At 44.2% G+C, this 20,890-nt stretch overlaps 1 long non-coding RNA gene across 1 annotated transcript in view; it reads right to left on the bottom strand.

Moving 5' to 3' along the window:
* LOC130273129 (uncharacterized) overlaps nucleotides 1–20,072 on the bottom strand; it is a 49,417-nt gene extending 29,345 nt beyond the window's left edge. Inside the window, exons 1-2 of the long non-coding RNA XR_008843879.1 lie at nucleotides 19,897–20,072; nucleotides 4,236–4,861 (exon numbers count right to left, since the gene is read on the bottom strand). This is a non-coding gene — a long non-coding RNA (uncharacterized LOC130273129). The remainder of the gene's footprint in view (nucleotides 1–4,235; nucleotides 4,862–19,896) is intronic.
* Nucleotides 20,073–20,890: the final 818 nt, after the last annotated feature.

Raw genomic sequence — 20,890 nt, 5'->3', positions numbered from 1 at the left:
CAAGTGACATCTGACACCCCCAGTCAACAGTCGGTGGGTTCCTAAGACACAACCCTCAGTTGACATGGCCTGGAGCAGTCCCTGTCCTCCCATTGCCTCTGTCCTATGCTGTTCCCTCCCCCTCAGAAGTATCGTATGCTGTGGGTTCAGCTCCACTATTTAGTGAGGATGATCTACTAGAGGACAGTAAGCAGCTCCTGCCCAGCCAAGAAGTGGAGTAGAAATCCGCCGCTTCCTCCACTAGCTGGGTAAGTAGTGATGAGAAGAGTGGTGTGGGAGGTGGTGTTGCGAGCGTTCAGGGTCCTGAAGCAAACATTGTTGAGGAACCTGAGGAGGACATCAGTGATGTGCAGACACAATTCGATGATGATGAAGCTGATCGCACTTGGGTGCCGGGTGCAGAAGGGGTTTCATCATCATCAGGAGAAGAGGGTTGCAGGTTGCCCGTGAGGCGGTAGTATGGTTAGCAGTTAGCATGGTGGCAGAAGTGGAAAGTCTGGAGCCAAACGTGCCCCTGGGTAGACCACCTGCTTCGCGGCAGCCTAACTTCCCAGGAGTTAGTGGAACATGGGTTCCTGGAGACGGCAGCAGTAGCAGTCAATCAGTGCGGACGTTTGGTGGGAAAATCAGCTACTGTGGCAGTTTTTCATCAAGCATCTGGAGGAGGTTAACATGGCCATATGCAAGATGTGTTGGCAGAAGGTGAAGTGTGGCCAGGGTCCCAATGTTGGCACCTTGGCCCTGCGTCAACATATGCTGCGTCAACATATGCTGCGTCAACATAAAGCGGCCTGGTAGAACCATGGCTCAGATGTAGTGGTCCACCTGCTGCATCACCCAGTGGCACGCCGCTCCCTCTTTCAGCAAGCCAAGGCTCAACCACCTCAGCCGAAGGGAGCTGTGTGTCATGCCGTCCTTTTTGTCCGTCCAGATGCTCTTGCTCCTCCTATATTTAGTCAGTCATTCTGCCAGCAATCCATCGGCGAAGCTATATCCAAGAGACAACAGTATGCACCCACTCATCCAACGGCGCAGAAGCTGAATGTACTCCTTTCCAAGTTGCTGGTGCTGAAGTCCCTCCTTTTTCAAGTGGTGGATTCTGCACCTTTCAGAGAACTGATGGCTTGTGCCGAGCCGAGGTGGAGTGTCCCACGCCGTCATTTCTTTGCAAAAAAGGCAGTATAAGCCCTGCACAATTTTGTGGAAGAGAAGGTGGACCAGTCCTTGAGCCTGTAGTGTGTATCAAAGTGCACGGCAGCACCGAAGTGTGGAGCTGTAACTACGGGCAAGGACAATACATGTCCTTTACGGCCCACTGGGTGAATGTGGTTCCTGCTCAGCCACAACAGCAACTTGGACAGGTTACGCCATTTCCGCCTCCACGCTCTCAGGCCGTTGGTCCTGTGACAGTGTGCGACTCCACCTCCTCATCCTCCACCATGTCCTCAGCCTCCACTGCACTGCATACCATGTGTGCATGGCACAGCGATGTCACACTGTTCTTCACATGGTTTTCACAAGGGAGAAACTGCTAAAATTCATTCATCAAGAAATCAAATCATGGCTTACTCCATGAAAACTGGAAATGGGAACCATGGTGACCGACAACGGGAAGAACATCTTGTCTGCGCTGCTACAAGGAAGCCTGAGACATGCGCCCTGCATGGCACACGTGTTCAATCTGGTTGTAAAGTGGTTCCTGAAGTGTTCCCCCCATCTGCAAAACATCCTAACAATGGAAAGGAAACTTTGCATGCACTACAGCCACTCGTACACTGCAAAGCACACCCTTCTTAAGTTGCAGCATCAGAATGGTATCTCCCAACATAGTCTGATTTGCGACGTTTCCAAACATTGGAATTCCACCCTCCATATGTTGGACCGAGTATACGAACAGAGAAAAGACATCACCAATTTCTTGATGATCCAAGCGGATAGGGGGACTCCCCTGTGGCTTCAGTGTCAACCAGTGGCAGCTCGTACGTGACACCTGCTGTTTGCTCAGGCCCTTTGAGGAAGTTACATTATTAGTCAGTCGCCAGGATTACGGGATGAATGACATCATGCTACTGCTTCATTTACTACAACACGTGTTGGAGACAATGGCTAGTCAGGGCACTGGAGACGTGGCGCCTACATCTCACGGCCACATGAGCCCTGAGGGAGCTGAACTTGTAGAGGAGGGGGAGGGGCACAGTGAAGCACAGTTTAGGTTTTGTGAAATGGGTGTTTTTTATAGTCATCTGACAGGAGAGTAGGAGCAGGAGCAGCCAGAGGAGCTAGAGGGTGATGAGGAAGACGAGACAGAGGACCCAGACACACCATGGCAGTATATAGTAGAGATGGAGGCAGGGAGTTCCTCCAAGTCACTTGCACAAATGGCACGTTGCATGCTCAATTGCTTGCGAATTATCACCATTCGGCAGCGGGATGACTTCTGGCTTTCCACCTTATTGGACCTTCGCAACCGGCACAAAATAGGGTCTTTTTTACACCCACTGAGAGGGAGGACAAACTGACCTACTACAGAGACATCCTAGGTAGTCAGTTGGCCGATGCATATGTGCACCATCAACTATCCTCTCGCAGGTCTGACTTGGGGGACCCTCTCCACTCACCTTCCACTGCCATGGCTGCTGGGGAGGGGTAGGGTGGAAGGAGCCGTACCAGCTCCATCAGCAGCAGCCTGTGTCTACAGTCGCTGATGAGTTGCTTTCTTTACCCGCATAGCAACTCATCAGGAGCAGGACCTGAACTAGCAGGTGGTGGCATACCTTGACTTGACCCTGCCAACACACCTTGAAGATCCGCTGGACTTCTGGGCAGCCAAACTTGATTTGTGGCTGCAACTAGCAGAGTTTGCCCTGGAAAAGCTGTGCTGCCTGGCCAGTAGTGTGGCATCAGAGCGGGTGATTAGTGCGGCAGGGACCAAAGTAACCCCAAGGAGAACTCGTCTGTCCAGGAAAAATGTGGAGAGACTGACCTTTGTGAAGATGAATCAGGCATGGATCAGCCAGGATTTCCACCCACCAATGCCTGATGCATCAAAGTAGATTGACTATGGTGCAACACCAACACTTCACAAATATGGATAGTGCAAAACATATTTAAAGTGCTGCTCCCCAGTTACAGAAATTCCTCTGCATCAGACCACAAGTATTCAGGATATGCATTAGCGAAAACTTTACTTTTCTTAGGGTAAAATATATGCACCCCAATTTGTTTTATATCTAAGAAAAAGAAACGTGTGCAAAAAACACCATGTGCCACCTACACCACCAATGATGTGATGTAAAGACCTCTAAAAGGTGGAAGGGTGGAAAGGTGGAAGGGAACAACGTATTGTCCATTGTAACTGGTAAGGGTAAAAACTTCCCCTGTAAGGCCCTACTCTGGCATCATTAATTCCCTTCTTGGCAAGTGTTACTCGCCCCAAAAAGGGCGGCCCCACACAGGAACCTCTCCCTATTTCTACCTACAAACACTGCCATTTCCCAGGGTTTTTAGGTGGAAATAGGGAAAGTTTCCTGTGTGAGGCCACCCTTTTAAGGGCAAGTAACACTTGCCAAGAAAGGAATTAATAGGGGCAGAGTAGGGCCTTAAAGGGGAAGTTTTTACAGCCACCAGTTACAATGGACCATACATTGTTCCCTTCCACCATTTAGAGGTCTTTGCATCACATCAATAATTTGTGGTATAGGTGGCACATGGTGTTTTTTGCACACCTTTCTTTTTGTTTGAATTCCCTTCAACCTTTACGAGGAAAGTGTTACTCGTCTTAAAAAGGGTGGCCCCACACAGGAACCTCTCCCTATTTCCAACTAAACACCCTGGGAAATGGCAGTTTTTGTAGGTGGAAATAGGGAGAGGTTCCTGTGTGGGGCCGCCCTTTTTAGGGCAAGTAACACTTGCCAAAAAGGGAATTAATAATGCGAGAGTAGGGCCTTACAGGGAAAGTTTTTACCCCCACCAGTTACAATAGACCATACATTGTTCCCTTCCACCATTTAGAGATCTTTGCATCACATCAATACTTGGTGGTGTAGGTGGCACATGGTGTTTTTTGCACACATTTCCTTTGGTTTGATTTCCAAAAAATTTTGGGTACATATATTTTATCCTAAGCATATTAATAACATTTTAGTTTTATGTAATGCATATCCTCAATACTTACTTGTACACAATAACACTTTTATAAAAAGATACTCGGCTACTATTCTGATCCTGCCACCTACCTCATGCCACACATCTGACGCCAAGTTTTCCTTTTTTCACCCACCTTCATCACTGGGTACTTGTATTGCCATCCACCGCCCCACTCTGTCACCGGGTCACTTTCAGGACTCTTGACGCTGCTGATGCCAGCTCCAGGCTGTGTCATTCTGCCACCATGTGTTCTCCTCATGCTGATGCCATCTCCAGGCTGTGTCATTCTGCCACCATATGTTCTCCTCATGCTGATGCCAGCTCCAGGCTGTCTCATACTGCCACCATATGTTCTCCTCATGCTGATGCCAACTCCAGGCTGTCTCATACTGCCACCTCCTCATACTGATGCCAGCTCCAGGCTGTCTCATTCTGCCACCATATGTTCTAACTTATGCTGGTGCCAGCTCCAGGCTGTCTCATTCAGTCACTATATTGTCTCCTCTTGCTGCCGCCAACTCCAGGCTTTGTCATTCAGCCACTATATGGTCTCCTCATGCTTCCGCCACTTCCAGGCTGTGTCATTCTGCCACTATATGGTCTCCTCTTGCTGCCGCCAACTCCAGGCTGTGTCATTCAGCCACTATATGGCCTCCTCTTGCTGCTGCCACCTCCAGGCTGTGTCACTGTACCTCCATGTGGTCCCCTGATGTTGCTGGTAAATTAAATAAAACTTTTTAGGTTCATCTATTTGAAATCTTCAATTTAGATGTTAAAAAAATATCTATCTCCAGGCTCTAATCTGCATGTCATACTGAATAACAGTATTATTTCACTAACGCAGCACACTCCCTATGCGTGTAACAGCAAGGCAAAGTGTTCTACGCCCCTATTGAGGATCTCTTTAGGCCAGAAATAGCCATTTTTAATAACGATTTGCCGCAAATAAATACAGACCGAAACAAATTTTGGGGGAGAATTCGTCCGAATCGAATTTTATAAAAAATTTGCTCATCTCTAGTTGTCATATATGGTTCAAACCTGAACAGAGGCTTAACCGGTTGCCGTCTAAGGGCAAGCCGGCTCATCCTGACACAGCAAGCGGTGTATGACTCAGGCTCCTGACTCGGGCCCGCGATCGCCGCAGCTGGCTATTAACCCTTTAGATTGCTGCTGTCAAAATTGACAGCGGCGTCTAAAGGGATATTTAAACCATCCCTGGTGGTCCAGTGGGGTAGATCGCCCCCCCCCCCCCCTCCCTCCGCAGTGCGATCACAGGGGGCCATCCACTGTGGAGGCAGCCGGAAGGCTTACGTTTCATCCGATGGCTGTCCCGGCTCTGTGATTGAGAGAGCTTAGCTGAACCAGGCTTTATCAATCAGGCGCAGAGCACACAGATCAATGTGGTTATATGGAATCACATTGATTTGTATGAGGAATCTACTGATTCCTCCTAAAAGTCCCCTAAGGGGATTAAAAGTGTAAAAAAAATAAAAAGTTAAATAAAAAGTAAAAAAAAAACACCCATTAACCCCTTCCTTATTAAAAGTTTGAATCACCCTCCTTTTCCCAAATTCCATATAAAAATATGTAAGCATAATAAAAATAAACATATGTGGTATCGCCGCGTGCGTAAATGTTCAAACTATAAACACATAATGTTAATTAAACCGCAGTCAATGGTGTACATGTAAAAAAAAATCCAAAGTCCAAAATTGCGTATTTTTGCTCACTTTGTATACTCTAAAATTTTTTATAAAAAGCGATCAAAAAGTCCCATCAAAACTAAAATGGTACCAATAAAAACTTCAGATGATGGCACAAAAATTAACCCTTATACCGCCCGTATATGGAAAAATAAAAAAGTTATATGGGTCAGAAGATGACAGTTTTACACATACAAATTTTGGTGCATGTAGTTATAATTTATTTTAAGTAGTAAAATAAAATAAAACCTATATAAATTAGGCATCCTTGTAACCGTATGGACCTACAGAATACAGATATGGTGTCATTTTTTACAGAAAAGTGAACTGCGTAGAATCGGAAGTCCCCAAAATTACAAAATGGCGTTTTTTTTCCAATTTTGACCCACAAATATTTTTTTTCTGGTTTCGACATAAATTTTGTGGTGAAATTATTGATGTCATTATAAAGTACAATTGGTGGCACAAAAAAAAAAGCCCTGATATGGGTCTGTGTGTGCAAAATTGAAAGCGTTATGATTTTTAGAAGGTGTTGAGTAAGGCCGGCATATGATACCAACCCATGAGCATCTTGTACTGTGTCTCCTTATAAGCCGTACAGATTGAAGCCTTAGATGCCCATTCCCATATCAGCTTCCACTGAGGGTGAGTGATGGGAGAACCAAGAGCCTCTTCCCAGCGAGTCATATACCTGTGCGAGGGAGGACGATCATCTGGGGGAGATAGCAGAAAAGAATATACACCAGAGAGAAGCCCCTTTTGTAGCAGATTTCCCCCCCCCCCTACACAACCTCTCGAATCCTGTGGGCAAGGATGAGATGAGACTTGCCTAGAGGAGAGATAGCGACGAAGCGTGATATAATGAGCTTCTTTGTAGGCAGGGAGGTCCCAGCGGGTAGCCAGTTGAGCGAAGGAGGAAAGAGACTGAGTGCGACGGTCAACTACATCAGCCCAACAAAAAAGTCCTCTAGAGCCCCATTCCTGCACCATACCAGAGGTCAAGCCAGGGGGAAAGTCAGGATGATACAAGTAAGGGGGAAAAAAAGGAGAGAAGACCAAAGCGCCTGAAACAGTAGGACCAAACATAGCGGGAGAAAGATATTGGACCTAGGAGGGGACAGTCGAGGGTGGGAAGAGGGGCCGACCACAAGAAAAAGTTGGAGTGGACAGGGGCCAACCACAGTTTCTCCAGCTCCATCCATTTGCTATAAGCATGGTACGTGGACCATGACGCTAAATGACGGAGATGAGCTGCCCAGTAGTACTTAGTCACATCAGGTACACCCAACCCCCCTGACGATTGACTAGCCAGAATCACCAACATCGGGAGTTGGTGTTGTTTGGCATCCCAGGTAAACCGAAAAATAGCCGATTGGAAAGAGTGCAGCACAGTCAGAGGGACCCGCACCGGCAAAGTCTCGAAAAAATACCGTAATTTAGGGAGGATGGTCATTTTAACCGCCGCAATTCACCCAAAAAAGGAAATATACTGGGTTCGCCAGTGGTCCATCATAGCCCGTAGCTTGCGAAAAAGGTTAGGATAGTTAACAGAGTATAAGGTAGAATAGCGGGGAGAAAGCGATACACCAAGGTAGGTCATAGCTGAGGAAGACCAGCGAAAAGAATAGTTGGCCTGTAAGAGGGAAATCAAAGAGTGAGGAAGATTGAGAGGCATAGCTCCAGATTTGGAGAGGTCAACTTTATAGCCAGAAACAATACCAAAGTCATGCAGCAGCTTGTACAAAGAAGGTAAAGAAAAAGGTAAAGAAATTAGAGGATTAGTAAGGGTAAGCAAGATATCGTCAGCAAAAAAAGGCAGAGTTTAAAGTCCCTACCATGCAGTGAGACCCCGGAGATATCCGTGTTCCCCCGGATCAGAGCAGCAAGGGGCTCTATGCACAAAGCAAGGATCAGGGGGGATAACGGACAACCCTGCCTGCCCAGTTTTTTTATACTATATGGTGGAAAGATGGACAATGACTAAACAAGAGGAGGATACAGAGCTATTAGTTGTATTAGTAAACCTACCTAGAACTGTGCAGCCAGCTGCATTACATTGCATATATCATTATCTAGATTCTTTGAAGGACATGTCACATTAAGCAAAGAGATTGATGATGAAATGTCAGAAAAGAGGTCAGGAAAGTGATGGAGTGAACGATATCAAAGAACAACCTCGAGAAGATTGGTATCGGATTGAGAAGGAGGATGATGAGAGAGATGAATGGTGGAATAGTGGTTTTTGAACCAAGGTCTGTACTACCTAATTATGCTAAATAACTATGCTAACCTTCAAAAAGTGCCTGACCTTCAAAAGCTGAGTGAGAGGTCTAAAGTAGTGGCCAAAATTTTAAGACTGACACAAATTTTGGTTTCCACAAAGTTTGTTGCTGTGGTCAATCGTCAAAATATTAGTGATCAAACAAAAACACAGAAATTGTGATAAACTCCAAGCATGGATTAGACAAGAATTGGTTGTGATCTGGATCTGACCCAGAAGCTGATATCCAACATGCCAGAATAAAGTGCAGAAGCCTTGAAAAGAAGGGTCAACATTAAGTCTTTTGCATAAACTTTATGTATTTGTATAAGTTTAAAAATGCTTAAAAAGCTTACATTCTAAGGAATTTGATACTGTGCCACACAATAGGTTAGTAAATAAAATGAGGGACTAGGGGAGGATATATGTAAATGGATTAGAAACTGGCTCAGTAATAGGAAGCAGAGGGTGGGAATCAATGGAACTTACTCTGGATGGGTGACAGAAACAAGTGGGGACCACATTCTTTTCAACATGTTTATTAATGACCTTGTAGAGGGATTACAGAGTAGAATTTCTATATTTTGCAGATGACACTAAACTGGGTAGGGTGATCAGAGGATGATAACATAATATTACAGAGGGATATGGGGAAGCTGGAGGCTTGGGCACAGACAGGTTTTATGTGGATAAATGTAAGGTTATGCACTTGGCCCGTAAAAACAAAATGTACAGTTATGTGCTAAATAAAAAAACACTAGGTAATATTGGATTTTTAAAGACCTAGTCCCTCTTCCTTTGCAAACTGCTCCAGGTCTCTCTTATTGGAAGGCGCCTTTTCCCAACAGCAATTTTAAGATCTCTCCACAGGTGTTCAATTGGATTTAGATCTGGATTCATTGCTGCCACTTCAGAACTCTCCAGCGCTTTGTTGCCATCCATTTCTGGGTGCTTTTTGACTTATGTTTTGGGTCATTGTCCTGTTGGAATGTAAGACTGACCGCAGTCGACTGGAAGTCAGGAGGTAGTAGATCCGCAATACCACGGTGGCCTGGAGCAGGAGATGTTGTGGATCCACTGGACCTGTGTGGCAGATGACGCGGGCCGTGCCAGGGAGCGGAGTCTAAGGTGCCACTGGTTTTCACCAGAGCCCGCCGCAAAACGGCATGGACTTGTTCAGGCTGGCGGCCCCCAGGTCGCTACCCCTGGCATGACTCGACCACACAGGCGGCTGAGGTCAAGCGTGGCACAGAAGGAAATAGACTGGACATAGTCAGGCTAACAAGAAGTCTGGGCAGGCGGCACAGGAGCGTAGTCAGTAGGGTAGCAGAAGGTCAATAGGCAGGCGGCTAGGAACATAGTCAGGTCACAGAATGCAAGGTCTGGTACACGGCAAGGAACATGAAATATTGCTTTCTCTAAGGTACTAAGGCAAACAAAGATCCGGCAAGGGCAATAGGGAGAAGCTGGAACTAATTAGCTGGAACTAATTAGGGGCAAACTAATTACGGGCGCACTGGCCCTTTAAATTTCAAAGCTCCGGCACAAGCGCGCCCTAGGAGGCGGGGGCACACGCACCGGAGCTGGGGAACAGAGGCCGGGGACAGAGGTGAGTGACGGGCTGGGACTCGCATGCGTGTGCGTCCCACGATGCTAATCCCAGCCCCGCCAGCGGCAGTCCTGAATGGGGAGGTGCGCTCACGACCGGCATGTACAGCTAGGGCGCAGTGTATAACTTGAAAGACCCAAGATCTCAGACGCAAACCCAGCTTTCTGACACTGGGCTGTACAGTGCAACCCAAAATCTATTGGAAACCCTCAGATTTCATGATGCCTTGCACACATTCAAGGCACCCAGTGACAGAAGCAGCAAAACAACCCCAAAGCATCATTGAACCTCCACCATATTTCACTGTAGGTACTGTGTTCTTTTCTTTGTAGGCCTCATTCCGTTTTTGGTAAACAGTAGAGTGATGTCCTTTACCAAAAATTCTATCTTGGTCTCATCTGTCCACAAGACGTTTTTCCAGAAGGATTTTGGCTTACTCATATTCATTTTGGTAAAATGTAGTCTTGCTTTTATATGTCTGTGTGTCAGCAGTGGGGTCCTCCTGGGTCTCCTGTCATAGCGTTTAATTTCATTTAAATGTCAACGGATAGTTCGCGCTGACACTGATGCTCCCTGAGCCTGCAGGACAGCTTGAATATCTATGGAACTTTTTTGGGGCTGCTCATCCACCATCCGGACTTTCCTGCGTTGACACCTTTCATCAATTTTTCTCTTCCGTACACGCCCAGGGAGATTAGCTACAGTGCCATGGGTTGCAAACTTCTTGATAATGTTATGCACTGTGGACAAAGGTAAATCTAGATCTCTGGAGATGGACTTGTAACCTTGAGATTGTTGATATTTTCCCACAATTTTGGTTCTCAAGTCCACAGTTAGTTCTCTTCTCCTCTTTCTGTTTCCATGCTTAGTGTGGCACACACAGATACACAATGCAAAGACTGAGTGAACTTCTCTCCTTTTTATCTGCTTTCAGGTGTGATTTTTGTATTGCCCACACCTGTTACTTGCCCCAAGTGAGTTTAAAGGAGCATCAAATGCTCGAAACAATCTCATTTTTCTACAATTTTGAAAGGGTGACAATAATTTTGTCCAGACCATTTTTGGAGTTTGGTGTGACATTCTGTCCAATTTGCTTTTTCTCCTCCCTTTTTTGGTTTAGTTCCAATACACACAAAGGGAATAAACATGTGTATAGCAAAACATGTGTCACTGCAACAATATTATTTATTTTTTTCTACAACAATAAAAAACTACTGGAGGACAAAGAATGGAAAGGGGAGGTATGGTGCTTGGTGACACTGAGGGGGCACTGGGGTTTTCTGCTTTTCTCTATGTTGTTTTCTCTTAAGAAATAAATGTATTTCCTAGAACAGACTGTTCGGTAGTTGTACAAGGAATAGGTCATCTTCAGGAGACAACATTTTTAATCTGTTGTAGATAATACTTTTTCATTTTCCATTATTTTGTTTGTATTATACAGATAATCTGTATCTCTATAATGATTCTGCAACCTCTGATAGAAATCCATTTGACATATTTTCAGGAGTTCGAGCTGTGATACCTTTTTGTCTACTGGTTTTATAGCATCAGGTATTTGTTACTCTGTATCGCGAAGTCCGATGTCATCTTGTGAATAATAAATGTTCATAAATAATGTGCACTCAATGCACTGACTGGCACGTAAGAAGGTATTTCAAAATGTGTCCCTGGAGTCCAAATGTGGTGAGTGCCAACTGCAACCATTGTCTTTCCAATTTGAGAAACTTATCTTTGTTTTCTTTCGTTTCCAACAAAATCAAGTTTCCATAGGTAAAAGTAACAGATAAGGTAAATAACCCAATACATAGGCTCCTATTAGTTTTTCTCTAAAGGATTTGTAACGTTCAGACAGAAGTGCCCCTTGATGCTCCTTTTACTAGTAAGACAAATAATCACTACTTTCCAGACTGAATTGACTTGTGTAAAAAAAATTGCTGCATTTTTGAATATTATTTTACTTTTTTTTAATTCACATAACTCTATGAGGGCTTGTTTTTTGCGGCACAAGTTTTAGCTTTCAATGGAAGGGTACTATTTTTTTGTTCTCTCTCTATATATTATGCATGTTGGGGGGGGATTCTATTGATGTAATTTAATAAAGGCTTGTTTTTTTGTGGAAAAAGTTATATTTTTAGTTGTACTCACTACATAAAAACCTCCTTTAAAAAGGGAAGGTATGCAAGGTGACAATACAGGGCTACAGATACAGGCTTTATACCTAGTCAGGGATTTTCCAATCACAAATGCCCCAAAACAGCCACGAATTCTGCAGGAAGAAATGCTACAGCCAGATGTTAGTAGAAAGTCTATAGGGATTTATGACATGCCAAACCCACTTGGCGGCTTTTCCTTTGGCATTTTTTTGCTCATCTTTGGCAGTTTTCTGCAGTTTTGGTCTCAGTAGCAGTTTTCCAAAATCACAACATGTGAAGACTGAGGCGTCTTGGTGTTTTTCTCCCATAGAAGTCTGTGTGAGGCAAAAAAACGCTGTCAACAATGCCATGGGGAGTTAGCTTTGGAAATTTTTGTGTCTTATTTTTTCTTTTCCCCAAAATTTTCTATGGGAATCCTTGAGTTACATATTGAAATAATCAAAAACTCCGGAAAATTAGAAAAACTCATGAAAATAATGCCAAAGAAAAACTCTAGGGTCAAATAAGATGGAAGAAGGAGTGCCTGAGAACACACACAAGCTTCAGACAGACAGCAAAGAGACAATTCTGTAAGTAAGAGATCTCACCTCAGGGCTTTATACACAGTTTAGATTGCTCACTCCTGCTTTATCATGCCTTCCCGGTGGCAGCTGCAGTTTAGGTTGTGCATAGTGAAGGCTCCCCTCCTCTGTTTGTGTGTGCAGTGTGTGGCAGATATCATAGATTTTAGGCTTCACCCATCTGCTTTGGGAGTACAAAAAAAATTCATAAAGCCTGCAGAGCAGAAATAAGCTGAATAGTACCATTTACAAGTAATATAATGGCCAGAAATAGTGCTTCTCTTTATGTACACACACAGGGCAGCTTATCCTGAAAAAGTTACCTGAAATGACAGGCACCCTTCAAAGGGGTATTCCGCACCCCTAGACATCTTATCCCCTATCCAAAGGATAGGGGATAAGATGTCAAATCGCCGGGGTCCCGCTGCTGGGGACCCCCGGGATCTCGGCTGCAGCACCCACCTGGACGGCTTCCACCCCACACCGGCAACACTGGAGGCTTCGGATCCCGACCACAATGGCGGACGAGCGTGACGTCACGACTCCGCCCCGTGTGACGTCACGCCCCGCCTCCTCAATGCAAGTCTATGAGAGGGGGCGTGACGGACCTCCCATAGACTTGCATTGAGGGGGCGGGGCGTGACGTTCCATGCTGGGAGTAGTAGTACTACCTAAAAAATTTAAAAAAAAAAAAAGTGAAAAACACACACGCACACTACATTTTTATTATTGTCGGCTACATTTTTAGTGCTTTACCCGCCCACATTAATTGATCCCTGTTTAAAAATTTATAAACATTTCGTAATAAAAAAAGATACATTTTGTTAGATACAATTTTTTCCATCACTACTGTATCTTTTTTATAATTTTTTTTATGGTACTCTACGACATTTTTATAAAAAAGGTATCTCCATCACTTTTTTGGATCGCTAAAGTCCAAAAAAGAATAAAGACCGCTAGAGATGAGCGAACTTACAGTAAATTCGATTCATCACGAACTTCTCGGCTCGGCAGTTGATGCCTTTTCCTGCATAAATTAGTTCAGCCTTCAGGTGCTCCGGTGGGCTGGAAAAGGTGGATACATTCCTAGGAAAGAGTCTCCTAGGACTGTATCCACCTTTTCCAGCCCACCAGAGCACCGGAAAGCTGAACTAATTTATGCAGGAAAAGTCATCAACTGCCGAGCGGAGAAGTTCGTGACGAATCAAATTTACTGTAAGTTCGCTCACCTCTAAAAACCGCCTGCAAAAACGCAAAATGTAAAACCAACATGGCGTTTTTCTTGGCGTTTTTGCTCTCCCATAGACTTCTATGGGAGGAAAACGCCATGATTTCAGGGAAAAAAAATGCAAAACTAGGTTTGTCGGGCGTTTTGAAAATCCAGCCTCTGAGCCCGAAATTGCTGAAAAACGCCAAAAGGATAAAAAAAAAAAAGCCAAACTGAAAAACGCCAAGTGAATCTGGCATTTTGCAGTTTACTATTGACTTGCAGCTAAGATCTGGACGTGGCGCTTTTTCACTGAAAAAAACGCTGTGCGGGAAAATTGGCGTTTTTTACTGCGTTTTTGCAAAAAAAAAAACTCAATAGAATTCCAGCCTAAGTCTGTTAACCTCCTAAAACCATCCTGCCAATAGCCACATTCCTAAACAAATGCAGATTTTGCAATAAAAAAAATGCATTAAAAAGGTGGGGAAAAAACTATGTCCAGCCTTATGGATGCATCAAATTGTCTATTTATTACCAGGAGATATTACAAGGTCTAAGAAAATATTTTGTTATTTTAGAGTTAAAGGAGTACTGCAGTCTCACACCGTGCATGATTGCGGGGGGGGCGACCACTGGGACCCCCCCCCCCCCCCCCGCGATCTCCCAAACAGGGACCTGGCATTACCTTACCTTGTGATTGACCCCCCCCCTCTATACAGCTATACACCCCCCCATTTATACAGCTTTGTGGGAGAAGCAGGAATGCACGAATGCTGCATCTCTGCCTCTCCCGTAGAGATACATGGAGGGCTGGGGACCTGTACGGGAAATCGTCGGGTCCCAGCATTCGGACCCCCTGCAATTAGACACTTACCCCCTATCCGCATAGGGAATAAGTGTCTAGGGCTGGGTATCTCCCTTAACCCCTTAAGGACGCAGGACGTAAATGTACGTCCTGGTGAGGTGGTACTTAACGCACCAGGACGTACATTTACGTCCTAAGCATAACCGCGGGCATCGGAGCGATGCCCGTGTCATGCGCGGCTGATCCCGGCTGCTGATCGCAGCCAGGGACCCGCCGGCAATGGCCGACGCCCGCGATCTCGCGGGCGTCCGCCATTAACCCCTCAGGTGCCGGGATCAATACAGATCCCGGCATCTGCGGGAGTTCGCGATTAAAATGAACGATCGGATCGCCCGCAGCGCTGCTGCGGGGATCCGATCATTCATAACGCCGCACGGAGGTCCCCTCACCTTCCTCCGTGCGGCTCCCGGCGTCTTCTGCTCTGGTCTGTGATCGAGCAGACCAGAGCAGGAGATGACCGATAATACTGATCTGTTCTATGTCCTATACATAGAACAGATCAGTATTAGCAATCATGGTATTGCTATGAATAGTCCCCTATGGGGACTATTCAAGTGTAAAAAAAAATGTAAAAAAATGTAAAAGTAAAAGTAAAAAAAAAGTGAAAAATCCCCTCCCCCAATAAAAAAGTAAAACGTCCGTTTTTTCCTATTTTACCCCCAAAAAGCGTAAAAAACATTTTTTATAGACATATTTGGTATCGCCGCGTGCGTAAATGTCCGAACTATTAAAATAAAATGTTAATGATCCCGTACGGTGAACGGCGTGAACGAAAAAAAATTAAAAAAGTCCAAAATTCCTACTTTTTTAATACATTTTATTAAAAAAAAATTATAAAAAATGTATTAAAAGTTTTTTATATACAAATGTGGTATCAAAAAAAAGTACAGATCATGGCGCAAAAAATGAGCCCCCATACCGCCGCTTATACGGAAAAATAAAAAAGTTATAGGTCATCAAAATAAAGGGATTATAAACGTACTAATTTGGTTAAAAAGTTTGTGATTTTTTTTAAGCGCAACAATAATATAAAAGTATATAATAATGGGTATCATTTTAATCGTATTGACCCTCAGAATAAAGAACACATGTCATTTTTACCAGAAATTGTACGGCGTGAAAACAAAACCTTCCAAAATTAGCAAAATTGCGTTTTTCGTTTTAATTTCCCCACAAAAATAGTGTTTTTTGGTTGCGCCATACATTTTATGATATAATGAGTGATGTCATTACAAAGGACAACTGGTCGCGCAAAAAACAAGCCCTCATACTAGTCTGTGGATGAAAATATAAAAGAGTTATGATTTTTAGAAGGCGAGGAGGAAAAAATGAAAACGTAAAAATGAAATTGTCTGAGTCCTTAAGGCCAAAATGGGCTGAGTCCTTAAGGGGTTAAAGGAAATCTGTCACCAGTGTCACCTGCACTAACCTGTTGGTACCCACAGGTAGTGCAGGAGACACTGATGACAATGGTACTTACCTTGTCCCGTTCCATGCAGGGGATCTCCGGTAATCTCCTCCATTAACTTCAGCACCGGCCCAGCTTGGGGCATGGGCGGAGCATTTCCCAACAGCAATTTTAAGATCTCTCTACAGGCATTCAATGGGATTTAGATCAGGACTCATTGCTGGCCGCTTCAGAACTCTACAGCGCTTTTTTTGCCATCCATTTCTGGGGGCTTTTTGACGTATGTTTGGGGTCATTGTCCTGCTGGAAGACCCAAGATCTTGGACACAAACTCAGCTTTCTGACACTGGGCTGCACAGTGCAACCCAAAATCCATTGGTAATCCTCAGATTTCATGATGCCTTGTACACATGCAAGAGGCAGCAAAACAACCCCAAAACATCATTGAACCTCCACCATATTTCACTGTAGGTACTGTGTTCTTTTCTTTGTAGGCCTCATTCCGTTTTCGGTAAAGAGTAGAATGATGCGCTTTACCAAAAATCTCTATCATGGTCTCACCTGTCCACAAGATGTTTTCCCAGAAGGATTTTGGCTTACTCAAGTTAATTTTGGCAAAATGGATTCTTGCTTTTTTATTTCTCTGTCTCAGCAGTGGGGTCCTCCTGGGTCTCCTGCCATAGCATTTCATTTCATTTAAATGTCGACGGATGATTTGTGCTGACACTGATGCTCCCTGAGCCTACAGAACAGCTTGAATATCTTTGGAACTTGTTTGGGGCTGCTTATCCACCATCTGGACTATCCTGCATTGACACCTTTCATCAATTTTTTCCTTCTGTCCACGCCCAGGGAGATTAGCTACAGTGCCATGGGTTGCAAACTTCTTGATAATGTTGCGCACTGTGGACAAAGGCAAATCTAGATCTCTGGAGATGGACTTGTCACCTTGAGATTGTTGATATTTTTCCACAACTTTGGTTCTCAAGTCCTCAGACAGTTCTCTTCTCCTCTTTCTGTTTCCATGCTTAGTGTGGCACACACAGATACACAATGCAAAGGCCAAGTGAACTTCTCTCCTTTTTATCTGCTTTCAGGTGTGATTTTTGTACTACCCACACCTTTTACTTGCCCCAGGTGAGTTTAAAGGAGCATCACATGCTTGAAACAATCGTATTTTTCTACAATTTTGAAAGGGTGCCAATCATTTTGTCCAGACCATTTTTGGAGTTTGGTGACATTATGTCCAATTTGCTTTTTTCCTCCCTTTTTTGGTTTAGTTCCAATACACACAAAGGGAATAAACATGTGTATAGCAAAACATGTGTTTACTGCAATCCTTTTCTGTGAGAAATACTTAATTTTCTTGAAAAATGTCAGGGGTGCCAACATTTACGGCCATGACTGTATATGCTGCCATAAGCACCTAATAAACTAACTACAATAATACTTATATGTAATAAAACTCCACTCCAATGGGAGCATTTAACCCTTCTTGCCCTTAGTGGCTTGTCTGCCTGTTAAGACACTTCTAAAGTCAAATTCCTTATCATACATTCCTGCTTCATAGAGGATGGTGATCACATCTGCATTTAGTTTACTACACATGGCCATATAAATGTTGAGGCATTTACCTGTAGGAGAGACCATCGCAGTAGACATTAGTGTTGTAGCTGTGAAGTTTGACACTGCCCAATAATGTCTTTGAACTCAGATGGCAACAAACCACAAGGTCCCAAGGGGCAAAGAATGAGGCAAGCTGGAAGTCATTTTGTGAATCTGCAAATTTTTTTGTCTCATTTTATACCAGACACGACCTTGTGTCCAGACGTCAAAGGGCTTCACTGTACAATGTGGGCAGTCCCCAAATTTATTGTTCAAAAGTGGTTAAAAGAGAAATGTATCAGCATCGGTGCAGCTATGTCCCAGCAGAATGAACTTTCTAAAACCATAGTCACCTCAGCACTTTAGAGAACTGCAATGGAATTGGGACCCCGCAAGATCACAAAAGCCTGTGCAGTCCTGCACCTCTGAAATGGCACAAGGGGGTAATGAAATTGCACAGGTAATCGTCAGAAATCCTGTAGGGAGCGGGATTAAGAAATCAGTCCTGCGCAGGGCTCTACAGAACTTTAACATCATATGGATAATAGTCACCCACAATAACAAGCTATATCAAACTCTTTACAGCAAAAAAAAAAAAAAAACTTAATTTTTTAAATCAACTGGTACCAGAAAGTTAAATAGATTTGTAAATTACTTCTATAAAAAATTCTTAATCCTTCCAGTACTTATTAGCTGCTGAATACTATAGAGGAAATTATTTTCTTTTTGGAACACAGAACTCTCTGCTGACATCACAAGCCCAGTGCTCTCTGCTGACATCTCTGTCCATTTTAGGAACTGTTAACAGCAGCATATGTTTCTGTTATCAGTTGGATTTTCTTCTACTCTGGACAGTTCTTAAAATGGACAGAGATGTCAGCAGAGAGCACTGTGCTCGTGATGTCAGCAGAGAGCTCTGTGTTTCAAAAAGAAAATAATTTCCTCTGTAGTATTCCGCAGCTACTGGAAGGATTAAGATTTTTTAATAGAAGTAATTTACAAATCTGTTTAACTTTCTGGCCCCAGTTGATTACTGGAGTACCCCTTTAGGGGGATTCACTATGCAAAACTGTCTAACAAAGGAATTTCTAGCACCAAGTGCAGTAAAGCGACAGGTACTTTATTGTAGGATCAGCGGATTCCTACAATAAAGTACCTGTCGTTTTACTGCACTTGGCGCTGGACATTCCTTTGTTATACTGTTGATCCTGTCCTGGGACGCTGCCGGCTAGCCCGTGCGCTGGTGCTGAAAACACGAGGGAGAGAGCTGTCCACACACAGTGGCCCTCATTTACTATTGCAAACCCGACATGTTTTGTTGGGTTGTGCGCCAGTTTCGGGCGCATTGCGCCTGAAATTCTGTCTGCGCCAGAATATGCGCCTGAAATTCTGTCTGCGCCTGAATTTGCGCCTGAAATTGCGCCTGAATTGAAAAAACCCCAACAAACTTTCCATTTTGCAGGAAAAGGGGCGTGTTCCTGACATTTCACAAAATCCCAACATATTTACTAAAGTTTCCACAGAAAATGTGGTGGATTTAAGCTGAGGAAAACCAAACAGATCAGAACATGTGTAAAAAAAGCAAAGTGTAGGGAAAGTGGAAACTGTAGGGAAACCTTAGTAAATACCATGGAAAATAAATTGTAGGGAATTAAAACCCACAAAGAAAACTACACAACACTCTTAGTAAATAAGGGCCAGTGTTGCTATGCAAAACTGTCCATCCAGCAATCCGTTATCTACTTAGCCACCCAACCACTCTAATGGGTAGCAGCTGGATATGCTGTACCTGGCCACCACACGTCTTAAAGTGGTACTTCACTGGCCAGCGTTCAGAACATTTAGTCCCGAACGCTGTGTGCTCTCTGTAGGGGTCAGCTACGCCCCCTCGTTTCGTCACGACATGCCCCCTCAATGAAAGTCTATGGGAGGGGTGTGGCACCGGCCACGCCCCTCCCATAGACTTGCATTAAGGGGGCATGGCGTGACGTCATGAGGGGGTGTAGCTGACCACCGCAGCACCACGCACACACCATTCGGAACTAAATGTTCCGAACGCGAGCCAGTGGAGTACCCCTTTAATACAAATGCAAGCTTTACTTTCGGGAAGACTTTCCCACAAAATGGTGGCACATAAAATGCTTTTTTCCTCTGTAATGTGGACTTCTTGTCAAACTTCAAGATGCTGTTCAAATAAGGAATGTTTCTTGGCCAAATGCACTTTAAATGGGCGCGGTTGTCCAGGGGGGGGGGAGGGGGGGGATTCTTCATCCGATGGAGGAATCATTCGGAGAAAGTCTCATCTAAGGAAATGTAACTGTTAAATCACAATGGTAAAAAGTCATTTGGATATTTGGATAAATACTATAGCACATACTTTATTTATATGGTTTACAACCATCAGATTCTGTCCACATTTTTGAGTTTATAGTAAACCCACATCGCTCCCTGTACATTAGATACTGTTGTTTCAAACTATTACGGCTGGAAGTAATAATACGTGGGTAACAAGATGGCAGATAATGGGGGAGATTTATCAAAACCTGTCCAGAGGAAAAGTTGCCCAGTTGCCCATAGCAACCAATCAGATCGCTTCTTTCATTTTTAACAAGGCCTCTGCAAAATGAAAGAAGCGATCTGATTGGTTGCTATGGGCAACTGGGCAACTTTTCCTCTGGACAGGTCTTGATAAATCTCCCTCAATGTTTTTCTGCCGCCATATTAATTTGTCCGTATTTCTAAATTGAAACGTCTAAATGATATGTGAAGAGGAGGCCATGAATCAATATGTTCTTAACTAAACTACAGTACTTTGTCTAAAGTTGTTTATATCGCCCATTAGATATCCACAGCATCTGCATTTTACTCCAAAACAATAAATTGTTCTAATGGAAATTGATCTTCTGGACGATGGGAGTTAAGTCTGCAAATTTATAATATACGGAAGAGGCAACACATTGTTAAAGTCCTGCTGAATATAAAAGGGAGGACATGTGCAGTGATCGCAGGTATTTAAAGGGGTACTCTGCTGCTTGACATCTTATCCCCTATGTCTTAAGATAGGGGATAAGATGTCTGATCGTGGGGGCCCCCCTACGATCTCTGTTCTAAACAAACGCTGGGTTCCCGGGGGCAGTGGTCGTGATGTCCCGGCCGAGCCCCCTTGTGATGTCACGTCACGCCCCCTCCATTCATGTCTATGGGAGGGGGCGTGTCGGCCGACACGCCCCCTCCCTTAGACATGAATGGAGGGGGTGTGGCGTGATGTCACAAGGGAGCATGGCCATGACCTCATGATCATGGCCTCCGGTGGAGCACCAGAGTACTCCTTTAATCCCTTAACTCCTTAAGGACGTAGGGCGTACTTGTAC

This window comes from Hyla sarda, chromosome 5 (assembly GCF_029499605.1).
Source record: "Hyla sarda isolate aHylSar1 chromosome 5, aHylSar1.hap1, whole genome shotgun sequence".
Classification (NCBI taxonomy): Eukaryota; Metazoa; Chordata; class Amphibia; order Anura; family Hylidae; genus Hyla; species Hyla sarda.
The sequence above is the reverse complement of the archived record's forward strand: the minus strand, read 5'-3'. Positions and strand labels throughout refer to the sequence as shown.